This window comes from Rhineura floridana, chromosome 7 (genome assembly GCF_030035675.1).
Source record: "Rhineura floridana isolate rRhiFlo1 chromosome 7, rRhiFlo1.hap2, whole genome shotgun sequence".
NCBI classification, from domain to species: Eukaryota; Metazoa; Chordata; class Lepidosauria; order Squamata; family Rhineuridae; genus Rhineura; species Rhineura floridana.
This window is the reverse complement of record NC_084486.1, coordinates 71125270-71150338: the sequence shown is the minus strand read 5'-3', so window position 1 is coordinate 71150338 and position 25069 is coordinate 71125270. Positions and strand designations below refer to the sequence as shown.

At 42.4% G+C, this 25069-nt stretch overlaps 1 pseudogene; it reads right to left on the bottom strand.

The window, feature by feature from the left end:
• Positions 1-1607: 1607 nt before the first annotated feature.
• Positions 1608-18565, bottom strand: LOC133389669 (uncharacterized protein K02A2.6-like; annotated as a pseudogene).
• Between the last annotated feature and the right edge of the window lie 6504 nt (positions 18566-25069).

The following is a 25069-nucleotide window of genomic DNA, read 5'->3' as shown; positions in this document are numbered from 1 at the left end:
GATGAAGGATTCCAGAGACAAAATGGAAAATATCTGGGAAAACAGGAATAAATTAACATTATTATTATCATACAGATGTGGACAACTTGGTAAATTATACCTCATTAGCTAGAACATGTAACACAGGCACCAACAAGTATTGGAAATGTAATAGAAATAGGGTGGATTTTATCCACAGTTAGTGGACCCTTCCAGTGATGGCAAAGGAGTTTTGGCAGAAAATTGCAGCTACTCTTAATAAGATCTTGACACCTTGTTTGATTAGATCCTGAGATATATTTGTTAAATTATTTAAAATATGTGTTCCCATAAGGGAGAGAGAAATTACTTTAATATATGACAGTGGATGTTAGGATATTATATGCTAAATATTGGAAAAGAAAAGAAGTGTTTCTTTGCAACATTAAGATTACAAGGGATACAAAAGGTTAATAGATTTGAACAAGAATGGAAATTATTTCAGTCTTTTTGGAATAGGAGTAGACACAGGTCAGCTAAGTCAGGTGGCAATCCTTTCCTATACTGCAGGGGTAGGGACAGGCCAGATCCTCAACTCCCCCCTTGGACAGATCACTTTGACAGTTAGTAAGCCCTGCCTAATTGCTTTCAGTGTAACCCATTGCTATCAACTTACCCAGTTTATGAGATTTTCAGACAAGAAGGAAAAGACAACAGTTTTCTGGCCTTGCAAATGCATTCTAGCTATTGCTTGGAGGTCAACAAATTCCTCATCAATCACAACCCTGACTTCACTTATTGGCTACAAATCTGAAAGGGTGGGGTTAGAGCAGCCAGCTATGAGCTCATTTAACAGACGTTGCGGGGGAGAGCTGATGTTTTGGTGTATATCTCTTGTACCAGACCACTTAGAAACTTGGGTGTCTTTTTTTGTGTGTTTTTTTTTAAGAAAACTGAGAGTCCAGACATTAGGGCGGCTTGCCCGGAGACCCAGAGAGGACCAAAAAAAATCCAGAGTCTCCAGGCAAAAATCGGAGACCTGGCAATCCAAACCCGGACCTTACATTGTGCTCTGGATTGATCCATGGGAAGCATAGCTAACTTTCGGTGCCTTTTAAATCAGTGCTGGGATTGGCTAAACTCAAAAGTCCCAGTCAGGAACACCTGAGTGCAACTGATCCCTGCCAAAAGTGGGGTTTGAAGTCGGTGTTGATCAGCTGATAGGTGCTGACTGCAAGCATCTTTTGGCAGAGATCTTTTTGCGGCTTGCCTTTAGTTCAAGCTGACATGCAAAGAAAGGAAGAAAGGAAAGGCTTCCCTAGGTGTGTCTGCTTTTATTTGGTAGGAAACTAATACTGATTTTATTTTTAAAAAAATGTTCTGCAATGATCAACTGGTTTTGACAATAAACTATTATATGGGGTGGATGTGCTTTAAATGAATGGTGTGGATCTGCCCTAGGTATGATTTGCATTCATTAGTGACTGAAAAGAACTATTTTAAAAGATACTTTTTAAAAACAGGAGAAGGGCTGTAGCTCAGTAGCAGGGCATTTGCTTTGCATGCAAAGGTCCAAAATTCAATTTCTGGAATAGACTATTGCCTGGAATTCTGGAGAGCCAATCCCAGTCCATGTCATCAGTACTAAGCTAGATGGTATCAAATGGCCTGGTATAAGGTCCTTTGTTCCTAAAAGTGGAAAGAGACCAAAGGGCCACAGTGATTGCAAAATTTATTTATGTATTTTATTTACAACATTTATGTCCACTTTATTGTAAAAAATCTCAAAGCGGTTTACAGAGGGAATCAAAATAATAACATTATTGGCAAAAACAGTTAAAGACAAGTATTTTAAAACATTCAAAATAATAAAACCAACAATGAGTTAAAAACAGATTAAAAACACAACAGCTTCTGCCTGCCTGGATAGGCTTGCCTAAACAAATATGTTCTGAGCAGGTGCTGAAAAGAGTACAATGAAGGTGTCTGCCTAATGTCAGTAGGCAGGAAGTTCCAAAGCGTAGGTGCTGCCACAATAAGGGACTGATTTCTTACAAGAGCAGAACAAGTACTATGTGGCACCTGTAACATGGAAAGTGCACCTTGAACTTGGCCTTGTCGCAAATCAGCAACCAGTGCAGATTTCAGAACAGATGTATTTCAGAACAGAACATGCTCACTCATGTCAGCAATCATGCCACAGCATTCTGCACTAACTGCAGCCCCCGGGTCAGGTTGTGCTGCATTGGGGATTTCTGTGACCTTGGCTAACTGGCTGCCAGGATTATTTTTAGTTTTGGTTTTTGGTTATGAATCCTGACTGGTTGTGGGATACTGAGTTTTCTGCCTTACTCATAGGAATCTTGTTATGGTTGGTATGGTATTACATTTAGGAAATCATCACTGACTTTTGTTTTTCTATTTGCATTTTATTTACCGTTATCATCACTCCCTTTCATCCATAGAAGCAACAAGTGGTTCCATGCGCTCTGCTGAACCCCCTTAAACCCAATGATGATGCACCTTGTTGTTTGCATGATGGTTTGCTTCTTGCCCAAGAGTGGGAAAAGAGAATTTACATACTGGGCAGCGTGGCTGCAATTGTTGTTGTTCCCAAACTGCTGCCTATGAAGGTAGACCAAACCATGTGTGTTTTCTGTCTGTCAATTATTATTCAGTGGAATTGGGTTGACTGTCAAAGTGAGTTTATAGCAGCCTACAAGAGAGACAGAAAAGTGTAGAGAATCTTCTTACTCTTACTCATTTCTCAGACCTCTTTCTGAAGTGAAGGGTTAAATCTGAAAAGAAATTTGAAGCAGCCATGTTAATAGGTAAGGTGTTGCCAACCCTATTTGGATATGGATATATTTGCAGAGGATCTCTGGTCAAGCTTTATCAACAGCACAATCCAAACCATATCTACTGAGAAGTAAGTCCTATTGACTTCCGGGAAGGGTGACTTCGCCTGTGTCTGCCTTTGAGATGAGCTCTCGTCTCAGAGGAAGCTTTTTCAGTTTTAAAATCAGTGAGAACATTTTTTTTGACTGGTAAAGACTTTCTCCCGGGCAGGGAGAAACGTAGAGATTAACCACAAAAGCCTGTGTTTGTTGGGAGGACTGGATTTCATTAGTTTATGAGAGAAGGTTCAGCCAGCAGTGCCGGACGGACTTCCAAACAAGCTCTAACTGATTAAGTGACATGTTTATCTTTTCTTCAAAGGAAAACGGATTTTAACAGGCAAGCATCCTTCTTTCTGTTTTTATCATCTGGTTTAAATTGTTGCAGCAAAAAGATATTTGTCAATGAATCAGCTATAAAGAATCCCTGGGTGAGTTATAACTCTTCTCTTTCATTCACGAAATTAAGGAGGAAAGAAATTGAAAAAGCTTATCTTTGTTATTATTGCAAAAAGCTGGCCTGGAATTGTGCATTTTAAAGATACAAACGGATGAGGGATTTCTATTCCGAGGAGAAAAAATAAATAAATCTGATTTATGAACTTTGGAGTATTATATGTCTGGGACTATTTTTTTTGGTCTATTTCATTTTGACGAATCTGCTTGTTCACGATGCCACTAACTGTTTTGATGCTGTGAACTAAATTTGTTTTGCATTCCAGAACATATAAGAGATAAGGCAGGCTGTGCTGTCTACACTGTGATGTCATCAGGCTTGGAATATTAACGCAATTGTTGCTGGAATAAGAAGTGGTGTTTTTTTTCTTCGTGGTTTTAAGAATGGCAATCAAGAAAGTGGCTGAGATCCTGGAAGTAATTATGTTTCAGAAAATAATGGATGAGATCGAGATAACAAAACAAACCCTGAGACAGGGTAGACAGGAGATGAAAATTGAATTTGGCAAAATGAAGCAGGAGCTTAAAGAAATAGGGGATCTTGTGAGAGAGGAGGTTGATGAGATCAGAGATACAACTGGACAAGCATTAGAAGATGAAAAAAGAAAAATTAAAGGGAAGATGGAAGCCCTGGAGATTGGAACAAATGTGGAACTGGAAAAAGACTTGGAGTTTATGGATATTAGAGATAAAATTTATTGTTTGGAATTCAACGTTGTCTCTGAAGAAATTAATGAAGATATTAGAGATAAAGCTATCAATGTCTTGGATAAATTTCTGGACTGGAATGATGTGATGGAGCTTGACATAGAAAAAATCTATGGAATTAATTACAGATATGTGACAATGGAAAAACTCTCAAGAGATGTGCCAGTGCATTTCGTAAAAAAGAAGAACAGAGATATGACTTTACAACAATATTTCAGCAACACATTCAGAATTGATGGCAAGGAAATATTTGTGATAAAGGAAATTCCCATCAGACTCTTATTATATGACTATGGCTATGACAGTAAGATTATTATGGGATATTGATAATGGAAGAATGGCTACTGAAATTACTGGACTTAACAGGATTATTGAGGATGGAAGATGGAAAAGGAAATTCCCATCAGACTCTTATTATATGACTATGGCTATGACAGCAAGATTATTTTGGGACACTGATAATGGAAGAATGGCTACTGAAATTACTGGACTTAACAGGATTATTATGGGTGCAAGGATGGAAGATGGAAGATGGAATTAATATTGATAATGGAAGAATGGCTATAGAAACTATTGGACCTAACAGATTTGATGAGATGGATTAATCGACATGTTTATTTGGAGAAAAATTGATAGATATATTTCTCAAAGAATTGAAACCTCTCTTTGACTTTTTGTGGAAAGAATAAAGTAATGTTTTATGAGACTTGACGATTAATTAAGATAACTACTGGAGGAAAGTGATTTTGTAATATAATTTAAATGACAGGTTTGTTATATATTGTAGACCTATAACTGATCTGCGACAAATCGGAAGTCAACATTTTATTTTATTGTTTAATTATTTTTGTTTTGTTTTGTTTTGTTTTTGAAAATTGGAATAAAAATTAATGATAAAAAAAAAAGTAAGTCCTATTGAGTTCTATGAGGCTTAGTCCCTTAGTAACTGTATTTAGAATTGCAGCCCGTGGGAATCCATCTTTACTCCTGAATGCTCCCATCTAAAATCTCCACAACACTAGGCTCCTTTCTTCCTACAGTGGCCTTCTGGAGGGTTGCCATATTCCAATTCCACAAATCCGGGCAGGCTGATTTGCATATTATGCAAATTATAAATTATGTGCATAATTTGCATATTATGCAAATCATGTCCTGATTAGGCAAATTAATCATATTAAAAGTTGCATTGTCCAGTTTTGTTTTGTGCCTAGTAATTACCACCAAAAACTGGGGGAGGATTTGAAGATTTAAAAAAATCTTTCATTTTCAACCTGAAATGCCTATTATGGAATATTTATTTATTAAGAGGATTTATATCCTGCCTTTCCACTGTTAAAAATAGAGTTCAGGACAGCTTACAAACATAGTAAAAACAATAAAAATGCACAATCAATGTAAAAACAAAAACACAACAAACGTAAAACAAGTCAATGCAGCACTATAAAAATCGTACAACTTTTAACGCAGATAGAAATCAAGATTTCAATATTATCAGGTCTGCCAATCATCTTATCTAAAGTGTCTTTAGTACACCAATTCTCACATATCCGATCAGAGAGAGAGGAAATGGAGCCTTCTATGATTAAGGGTGGAACATGATGGAGACCTGGGTGCTGGCACCTCTTTTTTTAAAAAGAAAATAAAAATGCAGTGAATTCTAGAGACCTGGCAAGCTGTGGTAGCATTAGACAGGGTAGCTTTTCCATTCCTATTAGTCTTAAGGGGGGGAAGGTTACACCCCCCACTGCACTGAATATATGCATAGAGGGAGCGCCTCTGTATGTATATATATGCATGTGTGTAGGTATACGTGCACACACACACACACATATCCATCCCTGGGGAGATGGAAGTAGGGTGATCTTTGGTGGAGAGATGCCTGCCAGTCATTTTGAAGAAGGGTATGTATCAAAAAATACTTTTTAGCCTTTCCTGAATTGCTGAACAGAGACTCTGTCAGGCAACAGGGTGAGTGAGGCTGCATTCCAATGCAACTTTACTTAGAGTAAGCACCATTTTAACAAGGTGGGTACAGGGCTGAAAAATGCAAATGCTAGTATCACTGCCTTTTCTACAGAGAGGTCTGCTTTTATATCTTGTATCTGTTCAGGGGAGGGAGTGTTTGGTGGAATCAAACCCTTTTATTCCATCCTCCATGATGACAGGCAGACCCTCCCATTGCATTCACCACTTAACACACATATCCTGAGAAACAGGCAACTGAGATGAAAGCTGCTTCTCCTTGCTGACGCAGCCAGAAAGTGTATGGGTTAGGGGTGGAGCTGCATGTGTTGATCAAGTGAGCATGCGCAGTTTTCTAACCTGCTAGATTCTGCAGATGCAGCAGGCAAGCAGACTAAAATTCTTGATTTTTCAAGGACAAGTGTGGTGTCCCTCATTGGCTAAGAACAATGGAAGGCAGGAATTAGGGTTGCCAGGTCAGAAGCATCCCAAACCCTAAGATTTCAGGGGCGGGCCAGAGGGGGTACTCCTGAGTGATGTCAGGGGGTGTGCCTGAGTGATGTCACAGGGATGCGCCCTAGTGCTGTCATTAAGCATGATACATTAAGCATCAATCACAGTTGTTTAGAGCATACAATTAAAAAAAAATTATCTGATTGCAAATTAAGATAGAAACCTTAGCTAAAATATGGAGCCCGGGTAGGGAACATTTAATCTAGCCCATTTGCTTTCAGCAAGAAGGGTTTAAGTGCCCCCAGGCCAGGCCAGTCACCAGATGGCCATTGTAGGAAGAAAGGAGCCTAGTGTTGTGGGGATGTTAGATAGGAACACTCAGGAGTAAAGATGGATGCCCCCAAAGGCTGCAATTCTAAACACACTTACTAAGGGACTAAGCACCATAGAAAACAAGACTTACTTCTGAGTAGATATAGTATGGATTGCGCTGTTGGTAAACCTTGACTAGGGATCCTCTGCAAAGACATCCATATCCAAGCAGGGTTGGCAACCCCCTGCCTGCAGTGCCCTGCCCCTATCTTTTAACATGGCTGCTTCAAAATTCTTAACAGATTTGACCCTTCAGAAAGAGGTCTGAGAAATGAGTAAGAGTAAGAAGATTCTCTACCCTTTCTGTCTACCCTGTGGGCTGCTATAAACTCACTTTGACAGCCAACCCAATTCCAGTGAGCAATAATGGACAGAGAGAAAACACACATGGTTTGGTCTACTTTCATAGGCAGCAGCTTGGGAACAACAGTTGTAGCCACACTTCCAAATATGTGAATTCTCTTTTACCATTATTGGGCAAGAAACAAACTGTCATGCAACCGACAAGGTGCATCATCAATGGGTTTAAGGGGGTTGACCTGAGCACATGGAACCACTGCTGTTGCTTCTATGGCTGTAACAGAGTGAGGTTAAAGATAAGTGAAATGCAAATAGAAAAAACAACAACACAAAAGGCAGTAACACTCTCCTAGATGCAATACCATACCAACCACAACAAGATTCCTATAAGGCAGAAAACTCAGCATCACACAACCAGTCAGGATTCATAACCAAAAACCCAAGTAAAAATATCCTAGCAGCCAGTCAGCCAAGGTTACAGAAATCCCCATGCAGCACAACGTGACCTGGGGACTGCAGTTAATGCAGAATGCTGCAGCACAATTGCTGACATGAGTGAGATCCTATCAGCACATTACACCTCTGCTCTGAATTCAGCATTGGTTGCTGATTTGCTACCAGGCCAAGTTCAAGCTGTGCTTTCCATGTTATGGGTGCCACATAGTACTTGTTCTGCTCTTGTAAGAAATCAGTCCTTTTGTGTGGCAGCACCTATGCTTTAGAACTCCTTGCCTATTGACATTAGGCAGACACCTTTTTTCAGCACCTGCTAAAATCAGTTTCCTTGAGGCAAGCCTCTCCAGGCATGTAGAAGCTATTGTGTTTTTAAATCTGTTTTTAACTCATTGTTGGTTTTATTATTTTGAATGTTTTTAAATATCTGTCCTTAATGCTTTTGCCAATAATTTTATTGTTTTAATTCTTTCTGTAAACCGTTTTGAGATTTTTTACAATAAAGCAGTATATAAATGTTGTAAATAAAAATATATAAATAAATGTTGGAGTCATTGTGGCCCTTGAGTCTCTTCCCATTTTTAGGAACAAAGGAATCTGTCTTATACTGACTCAGGCCATTTCGTACCATCTAGCTCAGTACTCATGACATGGACTAGCATTGGATTCCAGGCAATAGTTTTTCCAGGAATTGAATTTTGGACCTTGCATGCAAAGCATACGCCCTACCGATGAGCTACAACCCACCCCCTGTTCAAAAAAGTATATTTTAAAATTGTTATTTGCAATTCACTCTTGAATGCACATCATACCTAGGGTAGATCCACACCATTCATTTATAGCACATTCAACACACATTTGAAGCACATGAATCCCACTACAGAATCATGGGAATTTTAGTTTGGTAAGGGTGGTGAGAACTATAACTGTGAGGGGGGAACTACACTTCCCAGGATTCTTTAGGGGAAGTCATGCACTTTAAATGTGAGTTGGATGTGCTTTAAATGTGTTGATCTACTTAATCAACTTTTCAAAATGGAAATGAGCTATAAAGTGTACTGGGTGACCATGTGCTACTCACCATCTCTCAGCCTATCCTCCCCTCAGGATGAAAACAACAGAGAACCATGACCACCCCAAGGAAGAAGGGCACACTTAAAATGTAGAGGAAAAAATCATCTACAACCATAGTGTGAAATCAAATACTTATTGGGACACAGTATGAAGAAATATTTATATAAACATGACTATCAAATATGTTTATTAATTACACAATCTGTAAAGATATTTATAGTGCAATCCGATGTTTGTTTACTCAGAAGCAAATCCCAATGTATTCAGTGGGGCTTACTCAAACTGGGAAGTGTGCAGAGAACTACAGCCTCAAGTGATAAGGCACTTGTTCTTTCAAGAAGCCTTTTAAATTGAGACCTTATCCCAGTCTGAGTCTGTGTTGGAATTGCTTTTTAATATGTTTTTAAGCCTTTTCTTTTTAAACGTATTTTCAAAGATATTGTAATATTTTTAAAGGCTGTTTTTTATGATGTTTTAAAGTGCTTTTAGTGCTTTTGTTTGCCGCCCTGGGCTCCTACTGGGAGGAAGGGTGGGATATAAATCAAATAATAAATTAATAAACTTCATTCACCCATCCTAAAATTCAGAATCATACCTCTTTAGGTTGTTTTCCAACTGTTTATTCTTGCTTTATGGTTATTGGATTTTAAAGGGATTTATTTCTTATTGTGAGTTGCCTTGGTTTCCAATCACCAACCCTACCTCACAGGGTTGTTGGAAAGACTCCATACACACACACACACACACTGCAGATGTATAAATACATACCACCCACATAATAGTTTATTGTCAAACCAGTTGGCCATTGCAGAAAAATCAGTATTAGTTTTTAAAAAATCAGTATTGTTATGTAGTTTCCTACATAACAAAAACTGTAATACCTAAGTAAGCCCTGCCTAATTGCTTTAAAATAGGACTGGAGAGGGAACAGTTAACCAAACACAACCCTGGCTTCACTTATTGGCTGCAATTCTGAACGGACGGGGTTAGAGCTACAAAGTGCTATACAGGACAGATTTGTTTTAAAAAAAGATTTAACAGCCAGGGGAGGCAGCTGACATTTTAATGTATATCTCGAGAACTGGACCACCTAGAAACTTAATTTTTTTTTAATTAAAGCTGAGAATCCGGGCCACCTAATGGGCTAAGCAGGCGCTGGGTGGCATGGAAAGAATCTGGGTAAAACCCGGCTAACTGGGCAATATGGCAACCCTATCTAAAACAGTGTTAGGATCTGATGCAGACATTGTGGGCCTGTCAATCTCTCTGGTTGTATCAAATGGGTAGTGTAATGGTTCCACATCGATTTGCTCTTCTACTTCAGTCTGTGGACCCTTTGCAGGAAACTCTTCTCCATGGTATAAACACACTTGATTTTGGTGTCGCCGAATATGCCTCCCATCTGGTAATTCCAACACCCATGAGAGGGGTTCTGCCTGTGCTACAAGACGACCTTCCAGCCGACGAGGTCCAGTCCGAAACTTAAGTGCATAAATTAGGTTGCCCACTATTAGGGTTCTTGATTCTGTTTTTAAGTCATAGTAGAATTTTTGTGCTTCCTGCTTCTCACACACCTTAATAGCCTCATCAGGGTATAGGATGTCCAGTTGTGTATGCAATTTCCTACCCATTAGTAGTTCTGCTGGTGATTTTCCTGTGGTGAAATGTGGTGTAACACGATACTGGAAAAGGAATCTGGCTAATTTAGTTCTAAGCTGACCTGTGTCATATTTTTTAGTCCGTCTTTCAAGGTCTGTACAGTTCTTTCTGCTAGGCCATTGGAAGATGGGTGATACTGAGCAATTCTTACATGCTTGATGTGGTTTTTGTCCAAAAATTCTTAGAAAATTACACCTGTAAATTGTAGCCGATTCTTACCACTACTTCCAGCAATCCAAAAGTAGAAAAAGACAGGCGGAGTTTATCCACAGTTGCTTCACCAGTAGTGGAGGACATGATGTGAACTTCAAACCATTTGGAATGTGCATCTGTTATTATTAACATTTTTCCCATGAGTGGACCAGCATAATCGATGTGAAGTCTTGCCCAGGGTCATTGTGGCCATTCCCACAGATGTAAGGGTGCTTTTGGAGGAGCATGGTGGTTAGATTGACAAGTCCCACACTGTCATACCACTGTCCCAATCTGCTGGTTTATTCCAGGCCACCATACATAACTATGTGCTAATCCCTTCATCCATACAATGCCAGGATGTGCTTCATGCAACAATTTTAGCACAGCAGACCGATTCCCTAGTGGTACTACTATCTGAGACCCCAATAATAAACATCCATCCTGGATACTCAAGGACTCCTTATGCTGATAGTAGGGCTGTAGATCTGTGCTTCCCCCCTCAATCCATCCATTTGTGACCATTCTTCGCACTCTAGATAACAGAGGATCTTGGTCCGTTTCTCATTTAATCTTTGATGCATCTATCAAGGATGTGGACATCAATTCAATATGAAGAATGGTTTCAGTAGTCTGGGGTACTGACTTTGGGCAATCTGGTAGTGGAAGTCAGGTAAGGGCATCAGCATTACTCAGGGCTTGGTTTATATTGAAATTTGTAGTCATACGCAGACAACATCAAGACCCATCTCTGGATTCTAGCAGATGCCATTGGCGGTACTGGCTTATTCTCTCCCAGCGGACCCTGAAGGGGCTTATGATCTGATTGTATGACAAAACATCTGCCATATAGATATGAATGGAATTTCTACTGCTAACCCTTCATGTTCTAGCTGTGAGTAGTTTTTTTCTGCTGGGGCTAGGGATCTTGATGCATAACTAGTGGGATGCCCAGATCCATCAGATATTCGGTGGGCTAACACTGCTTCCACTCCTTATGGAGAAGCATCACAAGAGTTCTTTACAACTGTCATAATGAATAAGGAGCATTGATGACTTCAACAAGTTCTTTGCTGCTGCAAAAGCACTTGCCTGCTCTTGACCCTAATGGAATTTTATCCCTTTTTGTAAAAGTCTATGTAATGGTGTCAAACCAGTTGCCAAATTGGGTAAGAATTTGCCATAATAGTTTAGCAACCCCAAAAGGATTTTGTTCCAAAACTGACTTTGGTGCAGGTGTCTGTCGTGCCCGGGTTGGGACTCAAGAACAGAATCACTTGATGAAAGTAAATCAGTTTTTATTAGAGTAATTTCCAGACATAGGCTTCTTCGCCTCATGAACTCTTAACATGAACCAAAACCCATGGCATGGAAGAGAGTTGATAGAACAAAGTTTCAAGCATTCCCCCTCCCTTATCAAGGGGGCTTTCGGGCCCGGATCCTCTCACTCCGCCTCAAACTGCCCACATCTACGCCCCTTCCCGCCTCTTTTCTTTGGCGCATTTTAACTGCCTTCGGGTGCGGGGCGATGGGGGGGGCGGCTGCCTCCTCCCCTTCTGATTCGGAAAGGATGGTAGGAAGTGGGGGGGGTTGGCCCAACACCTCAGGCGATTTCTCTCTACCCTTCTCTGCAGCTGAACGACCTTGGTCCTCCTCCTCCCTCTCTGTCTGTAACTGCAGCACATTCCTAGGGGGGTAGTGCGTGAGAACCGAGTCTGTTGTCTGTTCAAGATTTTCCCCCTCTATCTGGGAAGCTTCCCCTCCCCCTTCAGAACCCTCAGCCCAGCTGCCCCCCTCTTCTAGCTCATTCTCAGAAACATCAGAACTCCAATCAAACGTCATGACATCATTCTCTTCTCCAAGCTGTGCTCCCTCCCACCCTGTTGGTTTGGGGCGATGAGGGAATTTCTCATGAAAGTCTCTCACTAAAATGGGGGCGTGAATGTCCTCTGCTTTTTCCCAGGATCTGTCGGCTGGCCCATAATTCTTCCAATAAATTAGATACTGCAGCTGGTTTCTCCTTCTCCTGGAGTCTAGGATCTGCTCCACTTCAAACTCTGTTTGCCCCCCCACCAACATCGGTGGCCCTGGAGATTCTATCAGCCTCAGCTCACTGGGGGGGGGCTTTGTTAGCACGGAACGGTGGAATACTGGGTGCATTTTAAAAGTCTCTGGCAACTTTAAACGAAAAGCCACTGGGTTGATTTGAGCCTGGATTTTGAAGGGTCCCACTCTCCTATCCTGCAACTTTCTGCACTTACCCGGCATGTTAAGAAAGCGGGTTGACAGCCACACTTGATCGCCCACCTTGAGGGGGGCCCCTCACACCGACGTTGATCAGCAACTCTTTTGTATTCCCTTTTGGCTTCGTCTAATTGTTGTTTCAACACTTGCTGGGCTGCCTGTAACTCCTGTAAAAACTCCTCGGCCGCGGGTACCGGCCCACTGCCTGAGTGGCTGGGAAAAGCTTTGGGGTGAAATCCATAATTAGCAAAGAAGGGTATTTGCCCCGTGCTGGTGTGCACAGAATTATTGTAGGCGAATTCTGCAACATGTAAATAGGAAATCCAGTCAGTTTGCTGGTAAGATATGTAACAACACAGGTATCTCTCCAAAACTGCGTTAAGTTTCTCAGTTTGTCCGTCAGTCTGGGGGTGGTGAGAGGAGGAGAGCCTTAGCTCCATTTTCAACTGCTTCCAGACAGCCTTCCAAAACTTAGCTGTGAACTGGGTGCCTCGATCCGAGACGAGGCTGTCTGGCAACCCATGCAATCTGTAAATCTCTTTTATGAACACCTTTGCCATCTCCTTGGCGTCCAAGGCCCCAGAGCAAGGGAGGAAGTGAGCCATTTTAGTCAATGAATCCACGATCACCAAAATAGCCGTCATTCCTTGTGACCTTGGTAGATCGGTTATAAAATCCATGGAGAGGTCCTGCCAGGGCCCCTTTGGAGTGGCTAGAGGTTCCAACAGCCCTGCAGGCCTGCCCGTGCTTGTCTTCGCCCTCAAACACACGGCGCAGGATTTTACATAGTTCTCAACATCTCTGTGCATTTGAGGCCACCAAAAATCCTTAGCTACATTTTGAATGGTTTTAAAAATGCCGAAGTGCCCAGCTGTGACGTTGTCATGGCATTGACGCAATACTCTGAGTCTGAAGTCCCCTTTTGGCACATATCTGGCTGTTTTAAACCACAACAACCCATCCCTCCAGTGGAAACTTACTTCTGAGTCCATGCTCCGCTCCATTTCCTGGATGTAATGTTGTATGTCTGGATCCCCCTGCTGGGCCCTCTTGAGCTCTTCTTCCCAGGACGGCTGACAGGCTCCTAACGTGAGTTTTTCCGGTGGGATGATGTGTTGGGGGGGGTGTCAGCCTTTTCGTCTTTGTATTGGGGTTGTCTGGATAGGGCATCCGCCCTCTGATTTTTTGTATGGGAGTGGTACTTTATTTTGAAGTTAAACCTGGCGAAAAACTGCGACCAGCGTATCTGTCTCTGGTTCAATTTCCGAGCTGTCTGTAGGCTCTCAAGGTTCTTGTGATCAGATCGTACTTCTATCTGATGTTGAGCCCCCTCTAAATATTGCCTCCAGTTTTCGAATGCGTCTTTGATAGCTAAAAGTTCCTTTTCCCACACAGTGTAGTTTTTCTCAGCATCCTTGAGCTTTCGAGAGTAGTATACACACGGGTGCAGTTCCTTCCCACCCCTGTCAGGCTGCAAGAGAACCCCCCCAATCGCCTGGTCCGAGGTGTCAGCTTCCACGATGAAAGGCCGGGTCGGGTCAGCAAAGTGTAGGATAGGTTCGGAGGCGAATTTCTCTTTCAGGTCTTCAAACGCTCTTGTTGCCTGATCTGTCCATTGAAACTTCCCTTTTCCCCTTAAACAGTCTGTGAGGGGGGCGGTTAGTTTGGAGAAGCCCAGGATGAATTTCCTGTAGAAGTTGGCGAAGCCCAAGAAACGTTGCACGTCTTTCTTGGTGGTCGGTTGTCCCCAATCCAACACACAGTTCACCTTTCCGGGATCCATCTCCACTCCCCCTGCTGAAATTCTTTATCCAAGGAAGTCCAGGGAAGACAGGTCGAAGCCACACTTTTCCAGCTTGGCATATAGGTGATTCTCTCTCACCCTTCCCAGCACTGTTCTCACGTGTTGGTCATGCTCTGACTGGCTTCTTGAAAATATCAGGATGTCATCCAGATAACAAACCACGTACTGGTCCAAGAGGTCCCTAAACACTTCGTTCATGAACTTCTGGAACACTCCTGGGCTGTTACTTAACCCGAACGGCATGACCAGGTACTCAAATTGACCATAAGAGGTGTTGAAACTCGTCTTCCATTCGTGTCCCTCCTTCATTCGGACCAAATTATATGCCCCCCTCAGATCCAGCTTCATGAAAATTGTGGCCGAACGCAGTCGATCTAATAACTCTGGAATCAGGGGCAGGGGGTAGCTGTTCGGGATGGTAATTTGGTTGAGGGCGCAATAATCATTGCAAGGTCGTAATTCACCCCCCTTCTTTTTCACGAAGAGTAGGGGGGCTCCTGCAGGCGACTGCGAGGGGCGAATAAATCCCCGCTTCAAGTTCTTTTCCAAAAATTCTTTTAGAGCTACTCTCTCTTGGTCTGTGAGGGAGTAGATTTTGCCTGCAGGAATGCTCGCTCCTGGCACCAAATCAATAGCGCAGTCATACGGCCGATGGGGGGGGTAAAGTCTCAGCTTCACTTTCACTAAACACATCCTCAAAGTCCAGGTATTTCGAGGGGAGGGTCACCTCCTTGACCTTCTGCACAGCTCCTGCTAGGGCTTTTATTGCTTTCTCTGGCTGACAATTTTCGTGGCAATACTGGGACGTAAACCACACGACTGCTTCTCTCCAGGCTATTTTTGGGTCATGCTTTATCAACCATGGCATTCCCAGAATCACCTCAAAGTTAGACAGGTCTGGCACACACAAGGAAATGAACTCTTCGTGCCCCGGGATTTCTAGCTTCAAATCCTCAGTGGCTCTAGTGACCCCCCCGGACTTTAGTGGTCTGCCATCTATCGTCTCCACTGATAAGGGGGCTTCCAGTTTCCAATACGGGATATGATGGCATTTGACTAGGGCGGTATCGATGAAGTTTGTAGAGGCTCCACTGTCGATCAACGCTGTTGAGTGGAACTGCACTCCTGTGGAAGTTGTAATCCTAATGGGTAATACCAGAACTCCTTTTAGGGGGGGATGGGTTAACGGAGGCCCTTTGCACAACGCTGCCCCCAGTCCTCCGGCCTGCACTAGGACTGGGTGCTTCCGTTTCCCGACGGCCCTGTTCGGTCTCCTTTGGTTCGCAGTCCCTGGCTAGATGGCCTGGCTTGGAATAAATAAAGCAGAGACGTTCTCTGCGATGTCTGTCTCTTTCCTCCTCCGACAGCTTCGTCCGCGCCCCTCCCGAGCCATCCCCCACGTTGCCTGACGTCCCGGGGGTCGAAGGGATTTTACTGCGGGATACTGAAGCTGAATATTTTTGCACTTCTTGTTTTCTCTCTAACCATCTTCCTTGCAGTCTGTGATCAATTTGTAGGCACAGCTGGATTAGTCCAGACAAATCAGTTGGCGGTGCGACTCTGGCCAGCTCATCCAATATCTCAGCATTCAGTCCACTTCGGTACATAAACATCAGTGCTGAGTCATTGTATCCAGTCTCTTGGGATAAGTTCTTAAAGGCATTGGTGTATTCCAGCACAGTTCCTTTTCCCTGCTTCAAGGCATGCAATTTCCTAGCCACCGTCTCGGCTCTTTGGGGATCCTGAAACATTTCGGTCAGGGCTTGTATAAATGCTCCATACCTGCCCAGGATGGCATCCTTTCTGATCAGATAGGGGGTAACCCACTTGGCAGCTTCCCCTTCCAACAGACTGATCACAAATGCCACTTTGGCAGCATCATTGGGGAATTCTGCATCTTTAATGTCCAGATACATCTCACATTGGGCCACGAAAGTGGAGATCTGGTCGCTCTGGCCCACATATTTGGGTGGTAATCCAATTGGGATCTTGGCCACGGAGGCTGAAGGGGCTGCCCGCATTTGATCTATTGTGGATTTCAGGCTCTGGTTGTCCACTTTCAAGGTTCTCACTGTTGCTAACAGGCTTTGAACGTCCGACTGTAGGTCTGCCACGCTCGACCTCAGTAGTTTCACTTCTTCCGTCTCAGAAGTGGGGTTTACCCCCCCAGCAGCTCCCTTTTCCATCTTGTCACGTTCAAGTGGCGGGAGTAAGGAGGGTTGAGTAGTTGGTTCTATCAAACTGTCGTGCCCAGGTTGGGACTCAAGAACAGAATCACTTGATGAAAGCAAATCAGTTTTTATTAGAGTAATTTCCAGACATAGGCTTCTTCGCCTCATGAACTCTTAACATGAACCAAAACCCACGGCATGGAAGAGAGTTGATAGAACAAAGTTTCAAGCATTCCCCCTCCCTTATCAAGGGGGCTTTCGGGCCCGGATCCTCTCACTCCGCCTCAAACTGCCCACATCTATGCCCCTTCCCACCTCTTTTCTTTGGCGCCTTTTTAACTGCCTTCGGGTGTGGGGCGATGGGGGGGCGGCTGCCTCCTCCCCTTCTGATTCGGAAAGGATGGTAGGAAGTGGGGGAGTTGGCCCAACACCTCAGGCAATTTCTCTCTACCCTTCTCTGCAGCTGAACGACCTTGGTCCTCCTCCTCCCTCTCTGTCTGTAACTGCAGCACATTCCTAGGGGGGGAGTGCGTGAGAACCGAGTCTGTTGTCTGTTCAAGATTTTCCCCCTCTATCTGGGAAGCTTCCTCTCCCCCTTCAGAACCCTCAGCCCAGCTGCCCCCCTCTTCTAGCTCATTCTCAGAAACATCAGAACTCCAATCAAACGTCATGACAGTGTCTCAGTAATGGTATGTACCTTCTCTTCCACAGGAAGTATGCCAGCTGCATTAATTTTGTGTCCCAGGTACACAACTTCTGGAGCCTGAAAAATGCACTTTTCTTTCTTGAGATGCATGCCTGCAAATGACAGCTTTGATAGTACTTGGTCTAGGTTCTTCAAATGTGCTGCCTCTGTTGTTCCTATAATCAGAATATCATCAAGATACCCACAGACATGCAGCATACCCTGGAACAAATTGTCCATAGCCCTTTGAAAGATTCCAGAGGCAACAGAAATGCCAAAAGGGAGCCGATTGTAATGAAATAGTCCTTTATGAGTATTTATTGTTACATACTGTTTTGAACTTTCCTCAAGAGGAATCTGAAGGTATGGATCACTTAAGTTGGTGTCTGTGATGAAAGTTTTTCCTCCAGCCAGGGTGGCATATAGATCTTCAGTTCTAGGAATGGGGTATGTGTCCAACTGTGCTACATGGTTCACACAAATTATAGTCTCCACAAATCCTTACAGTACCATCTGGCTTCAATACAGGGACAATTGGAGTAGCCCACTCAGAGAACTGAACAGGTTCAACAATACCTTTAGCCTGTAGTCGATCTAATTCTTGCTCCACTTTGTGACGCATAGTATATGGTACTGGGTGGGGCTTTAAAAAAAGTGGTTTAGCATCTGGATCCACAAAAACCCTACCGTTTACCCCATTTAGAGTACCCAACCCATGCCTGAAGAGCTCTTTATGTTTTGAAAGAATTGCGCCTGTCCCAAATGAGCTAATTTTGTTGAGCTGTGCCCAGTTGAGGTTCAGCTGTCTTATCCAGTCCCGGCCCATAAGACTAGGGCCTCTTCCTTTTATCACAACTAAGGGCAACTGAAAAGTCTCTTCTACATATTTCACTTCTACGTTAATACTGCCTCTCACTGGGACTTCTTGACCAGTATATGTGTGTATCATCATTTTCAGTGGATTCAAGTGTGACCCCTTACTCTTTGGCCACAAACAGTTATAAGTGGCTTCACTAATTATAGACACAGAAGCCCCTGTGTCCACTTTCATAGTTATGCTTTTCCCATTAACAATAACATCCACTTGCGGTGTTTTTTCTTTATAGTCTTTTCTAACAATGTTGTACATAATGTACACTTCATCTGTGCCCTTATCATGCTCCCCTGTACTTGCCATCTGGTGTATCTACTTCTTGCTACCTTCCTTCCCCTTTGTCTGTGTCCTTTTTCTATGGCATATTTTGGCTAGATGGCCTTGTATCAAGCAAAACCAGCACTCACTACTCCTGTGGGGGCATGGGTGGCCATCATGTTTCCCTGAACAGCGAAAACAGGGAGTTGCACCATGTAAGTGGTTTCTCTCTTCACCTGGACAGTCCTTTTTAGCCAATATGGTACTGGATAATTTATGCATGGTGGCAGTAAGTGCCTGGGTATCACTTGGACGTTGAGAGACCCCCCCTGTAAATCTAAAGTGTGCTGAACTGCAACCTCCATGTGTTGTGCAATTTTCAGGGTTGTTAAAAAATCTAAACTGGATTCTGCCAATAAGCACCTCTGAATCCACTCATCATTGATGCCACAGAGCAGCCGGTCCCTCAGCATGGCATTCAAGGTGCCTCCAAACCCACAATGCTCTGACAGATGATGCAGTTCTGCTACACAAACTGCCACAGACATCCCAGGAGAGCGTGAAAAACTGTTGAACTTAAATCGCTGCACAATTTCAGATGGCTTGGGGTTGTGGTGATTTGAGACAATCCCAATCAAGTCCTCAAAGGACTTGGCACTGGGCTTTTCAAGAGCTACCAAACTCCTTATCAGTCCATATGTCTTTGCTCCACAAACACTTAGCAAAATAGCACGCTTCTTGCTATCATCATTAATATCATTAGCATTGAAGTACTGGGACAGTCTCTCTGTATACTGCACCCAGTCCTCCTGATCAGCATCAGACTCCATAAGTCCATAAACAGCCTATCACACTGCTATTCACAATGTGTGAAGAAATCCAAGGAGACCGATGCATCCAGTTTACCTTTGTCGTGAGTATAATATATGTAGGCTACACCAGTAAGATGCAAACAATAACTGGGTTTATTTCTTAGGTTCTTTCACACAGTTCTTAGTTTGGAAAATCCATCTTGGAACCAACACCCTGAAAGCACAGGCCTCAGCCTTTTTGGCCACTAGGTGGGAACCACATGAACATATCTTATAGGAATAAATGGACAGCTGTCATGATGGAGTGATGTAAGAAGTGGTGTCTCGCCACCCCTACAATCAGTGTTGGGCTGTGTGCTTTTTAACTTGTTCATAAATGACCTGGAATTAGAGGTGAGCAGTGAGGTGGACAAAAAGGGATTGCAAGGAGTTCCAAAAGGATTTCCCCAAACTAGGTACATGGGCTTTAAAATGTCGAATGTGAATTAATGTAAGCAAGTGTAAAGTGGTAATTTTAAAAAAGATTGGCTCTATAAGGGAATCAATACAAAAAATGGCATGTAATTTAGCTAAAGCTTGACTTATCTGTCTGGATGAAAGTAAACAAACTGAAATTAAATAGCAGAGATGCTATTTATTGGGAGGCCTACTGGTCCAGGAATAGGATACTAGCCTACTATGGATGGGGTTGCGCTGCCTTTAAAAGGCCAGGTTCATAGCTTGGGAGTAATCCTGCACCCAGCCTTGTTATTAGATGCTCAGGTGTCATTTGCCCAGTCTAGGAGTGCTTCAGCTGGCTGCACCCATTCCTTCTATAGTCAAACCTGGCCATGGTCCCATATGCATGAGTTACATCCTGATTGGACTACTGTAAAATGGCCTGTGCTTAGAGCTGTCCTTGAAAACCACCCAGAAACTTCAATTGGTGCAGAATGCTGCCACTAAATTCTTGACCAGGGCAAATTGCTGAGTTCATGAGACAGACACACACACACTTTATTTAATCAGCTGCACTGGCTTCCATTCCATTGCCAGAAACAATTCAAGGTGCTGGTTTTGGGGATCATGTGGTAGTTTGTATATTAGTTGCAAAATACTGGAAAAATAATATTGGAAGAAGGCATAAGTCCGAAGCTTGGGCTTGTTCATGTAGTGGGAAACCATGATTTCCCATTACATATAAAGTGGCTCATACAGTGACTTTCCGACATACCACCAGTCTCTTTACCATCCCAAAATCCAAGATGGGTTTCCTTTTATTGGGTGATCTGGGAGCTTTTAATAACTTAAAAGAAGCCATTTTCACACCATACCAGCTCACATATCTCACTGAGGAATAATAGTGAAGATCAGGTTTATTGGATATTGTGTGAAGGTACCTTTGTTCTTTAATAAAATGACAACATTCCTTTTGTTATTTGTAATATGTTGAAGAATTTGACAATATCAGTGAAAAACAACACTAACTTCAATTTTAAATATTTAGTTATTGAAATGTCTAGGAATTGCCTTCTTATATAAAAAATGAGAGTGAGTGGAAGCTGTAATTATATGGGTAATGTAGCCATTATCAGATTTTAAAAAATCATACAGATGTCTTGCAGAATCCACTATAAATACACATACATTTTATAATCATATAGTGCCATCTTCTACTTTATCACCATATTTAAGGAGAAGGCCATATGCAGGTAATTTGTTTGCCCAGAAATTTGAATGAGTAAACTGTTTTGATTGGACAAGAAAATAGCATTTGTTGTTATTACAATTTTGCTTCCTTTTGCTATTCCCCCGCCCCACCAAAAGAAAACCTTTCCAGTGAGATAAAACAAGATTTATTTCTGTGCATCTCACACATGTAGGCAACGGCATAAAATGCATTCAAACTGGCTCTCAAAAGCAGCATTTGGGCACACAGAGTGATTATGTTGTTTGTACAAAGTTGGTGATAAATACCTGTTTGATTCTATCTGTGATATTTTTCTTAAAATTAATACTTCGCCAATGCATAGAGCATGATGAAGTATGTCAACAGCTACCTGTATCTGCAAGAAACCCCAAAAATCCAGACAGGAGCACCCAGTCATCCGCAAGTGTACTTAAGAATAAAAGCTGAACTGCTGCGCTGCCATTGTGTTTTTTTATTCAAAAATCCAGCAACCAATCAAGGATTCTCAGTGCATGCCTACTAGGTTTTTTCCACATGTGTACATATACATCCATTTCATACTTCTTATAGTGAGAGGATAGAGATATTGCATCTGCCATCAGGGAACAGCTATTTCTACCTGTTTTGCCCCACCCTCCATCCCTGAGAGCCTTCATAAGGGAGCTGCTTCCAGAATAAGGAGACTTTCTGACCTTTTGGGTTGAAGCATAAAATATTGGGGGAGGGGTATGGCTGATAGCTGCTAATGCCATCAGGTTTGGGGCTACTTTTAGATGTGAAATTAGATATTTTTACTTGACCTATTGGTGAGCTTTATGCTCACTTCAATTTTCATATTCCTTTAAATGAACTAGCAGTTACTGATTTATGTTTAGTGTCTTATTGTAGTGATATTATACTTTTTATTATGCATTATTGTACTACTGTATTTATACTGTTCTTTATGTAAACTCTTTTGAGTGCCTATGTATCCTTGGGAAATGTGGTATATAAATAAATTGATGGTGACTGTGTGTTTCTAGGCCCATACATTGATGCCTACCTATGTAGCAAACAGCCTTGCCCTATAAATTAAGAATAGGGCCTCAGCCTAGTGGTCAGCTGTACTTACCTGACTTCGCATTACCAGCATCACTTTGTCTTACTGGGATGGAGAGGTGAGGTGGCAGTGAGGTTGGTACAATGCAAGTGCACCAATGGGAGTACCAGATTGGCTCCACCAGTGCATTTGCACCTAGCCACCACTTTGTCTTCCCGTCCCAGTAAGCTGCAGTGATGCCAATGATGCACTGTCACAGATAACACCAGTGCTTGGACCTGGAAGTCAATCTAACCCACAAAATGATAAATTCATAAAGAAATAGTCACTGTTCATTAAGTTTTGCATAACAAATATACCTGGATAATATTCAACCATGTGTTTTTTTCTCTATGTTAAATTTATAGCAATTCTAGCTAATGTGACATCAAATAAGTGATCATTATATGGTGATGAGCCTGAACTACATCGAATGTATTTTCCCTTCTCTTTTTTTACTGTTTGCAAATACTGATGTATTAACTTAAAAATGATTGTGAAATGTATCATGAAGGAAGAGGCCACACAGATGATCTAAACAAGAACTTTGCTATAACTAATCATATGCAGGGAACAAGGCCCACAGCATGGGGCTGCTTGTAAGGCAGGCCTGGAACTAAAACTATCACAGCCTGGGGCTGACTCAACAGTTCCTGCTATGGCAAGCCTGGAGGGCCAATACACTACAGATTGTTTTTTAAAAAGAGGTGGTCCTGCACAGATGTGAAAAGCTTCCTTCTGGACACATTTCTGTAAGAAATTCAAATGCCAAATTGAATTAAAGCACAAGGGTACACGGAGAATACTTTGAGTCTAGAGATGGGTATGCTTTCCAAAACTCTCTTTGCAGTGATTGGGGGGGGGATTGGAAGAACTCTGGCTATTTTTCCTACTCAATCCAAGGGTTTGAAAAAAGTACCCCCTGTCTCAGAGGTACAGGAGGCTCTTTCTACCTGCCTGCAGTTTAAGGGCAGGAAAGCAATGTTGCTCTATTTACCATAGGGGAAAAGAGATAGGTCAGGGAAGCCAGCAATTCTTCTCCTGATCAGGTTTTTATCCAGCTGGGAGAAGAATTAACAGGACTTATAAAGTTCACCTCTCCTTTGAGTCAGGCTTTAATGAACCCCCAATGTTCTTTTCGAAGTTCAGCTCAGAGAAACCTTTGTCAGCAGACTGCAATCCACAAACCAGTTAGGCCAGAGTTCAATAGCACTAAATCATCTTCTGTCATCCTTACCCAGTCCTCATTGGCTTCACTTTCCTCTTGGCTCCCTGCCCCATAGACCCCGCGAAGTGAAAGCTTACATAATTTGTGGATTGGGCTGCTTGACTTTCTCAGAGAGAATATTGCTGGTTTCAGAGCTTGGAAAAGTTACTTTTTTGAACTACAACTCCATCAGCCCCAGCCAGCATGGCGCTGGCTGGGGCTGATGGGAGTTGTAGTTCAAAAAAGTAACTTTTCCAAGCTCTGCGGCTGGTTTTGGGAGCTGACTTGAGCTGAACCCACAAACCATCCATTTCAGCTGCATCCAACACTCAGATGTACTAAATTTCTGCTCTCACTGTGACTGCCAATGCATAGTCCAATTTTTCTTCCTTCCATGCTGTGCAAATGAAGTAATGGAGCATTCTTCAGTCAAGATCTACTATCACTAAAGAAGTCATGTTTCCAGTATCAATAGTTCCTTTCAGCAAAAGGAAATTACAATAGTCAGACACGTACTTCAGGATCTTCAAGACAGGATCTTCTGCCACCCTGGGCTGGGAGGAAGGGCGGGATATAAATTTAATTAATAAATAAAGAAATGATATATTGCAATTATTGCTATGAGTATTTGTTTCTTGTTTAAAATAAAGCTGAAAATAGTAATGAAGCTATTATGTATTAAAATATGTCTTTCTTGAAAATTACATACACAAACAGCATCCTGTAGTCCTGCTGAAGCATATACACTTTGGTTTGCATATATCCGCAATTCTAAGCATGAGTTGGATTGGTTTGGTGGTGAGTCTCAGAGCCAAACAAGATGGGATGCTGAAAACATAATTAGAAAGCATGTGGGGATTGGGGAATGGGGTAAATTGCAGGTACAAGGTGGACTACAATGTGCCAGGGGAATTTAACCCTTCCCTCCCTAACTATGATCCTGATGAAAATCCCACCGCCTTCCACTGCTGCTGCTATTAGTCCTACTACCACTACTACCACCGCCACTACCACCACCACCACCACTACTACTACTACTACTAGTAGTAGTAGTAGTAGTATTGTGTTTCACAATGACAGACTTAGTTTCACATGTAGTTTCTGTCCTTATTTTCATTTGAATTAGGACTGAGTTACATTGAAAACGCAGTTTAAAGTTATGACCTCATTCCTATGATCTGTTAGGTTGGTTCCTATGCAAATAAACTACCTAAGATCATTTAAAAATCACAACAACTAGCAACAACAAAACAAAGCTGTTAAGATAGAGACTTGCATCTAACTAACCACAGAGAAACTGTAGCTGAAGACGTGAATGATGATTCAAAGGTTTTGGATCCTTACCTTGCCTTGCCTTTGGGTTTGCTTTTCTTGTGGCTTCCTGACCCACAGCCCTCTAGCATACAAAGCTACATTCTTCGCCCATTCCTATAGACTGCACACATATATCTCTCAAGTCCTCTCTCACACATCTGTCTCAAGCCTCCTGGCTGCGTTTTTCCAAATCCTTCTTTCTCCACTTGGTGACTTCTTTCCTCTCTGTCCCTTAAAGGCCTGGGTCCCATTCATCCTTCCCCAAAGTGTCTGCTTCTCAGGCCACTGCTTACATGGTTTTCTTTCCTTCAACCACCCAGATGGGCCCCCTTTTTCAAAAGAGCTATTTCAAGCAACATCTTTTGTCATTTCAGAGTACAAAATCTACGTGAACATCATTGTTTAAGAATGGCATTCATGGGTGGCAAACTGAATCTCTTGATTGCAAAATATACACATTGAGACCTGA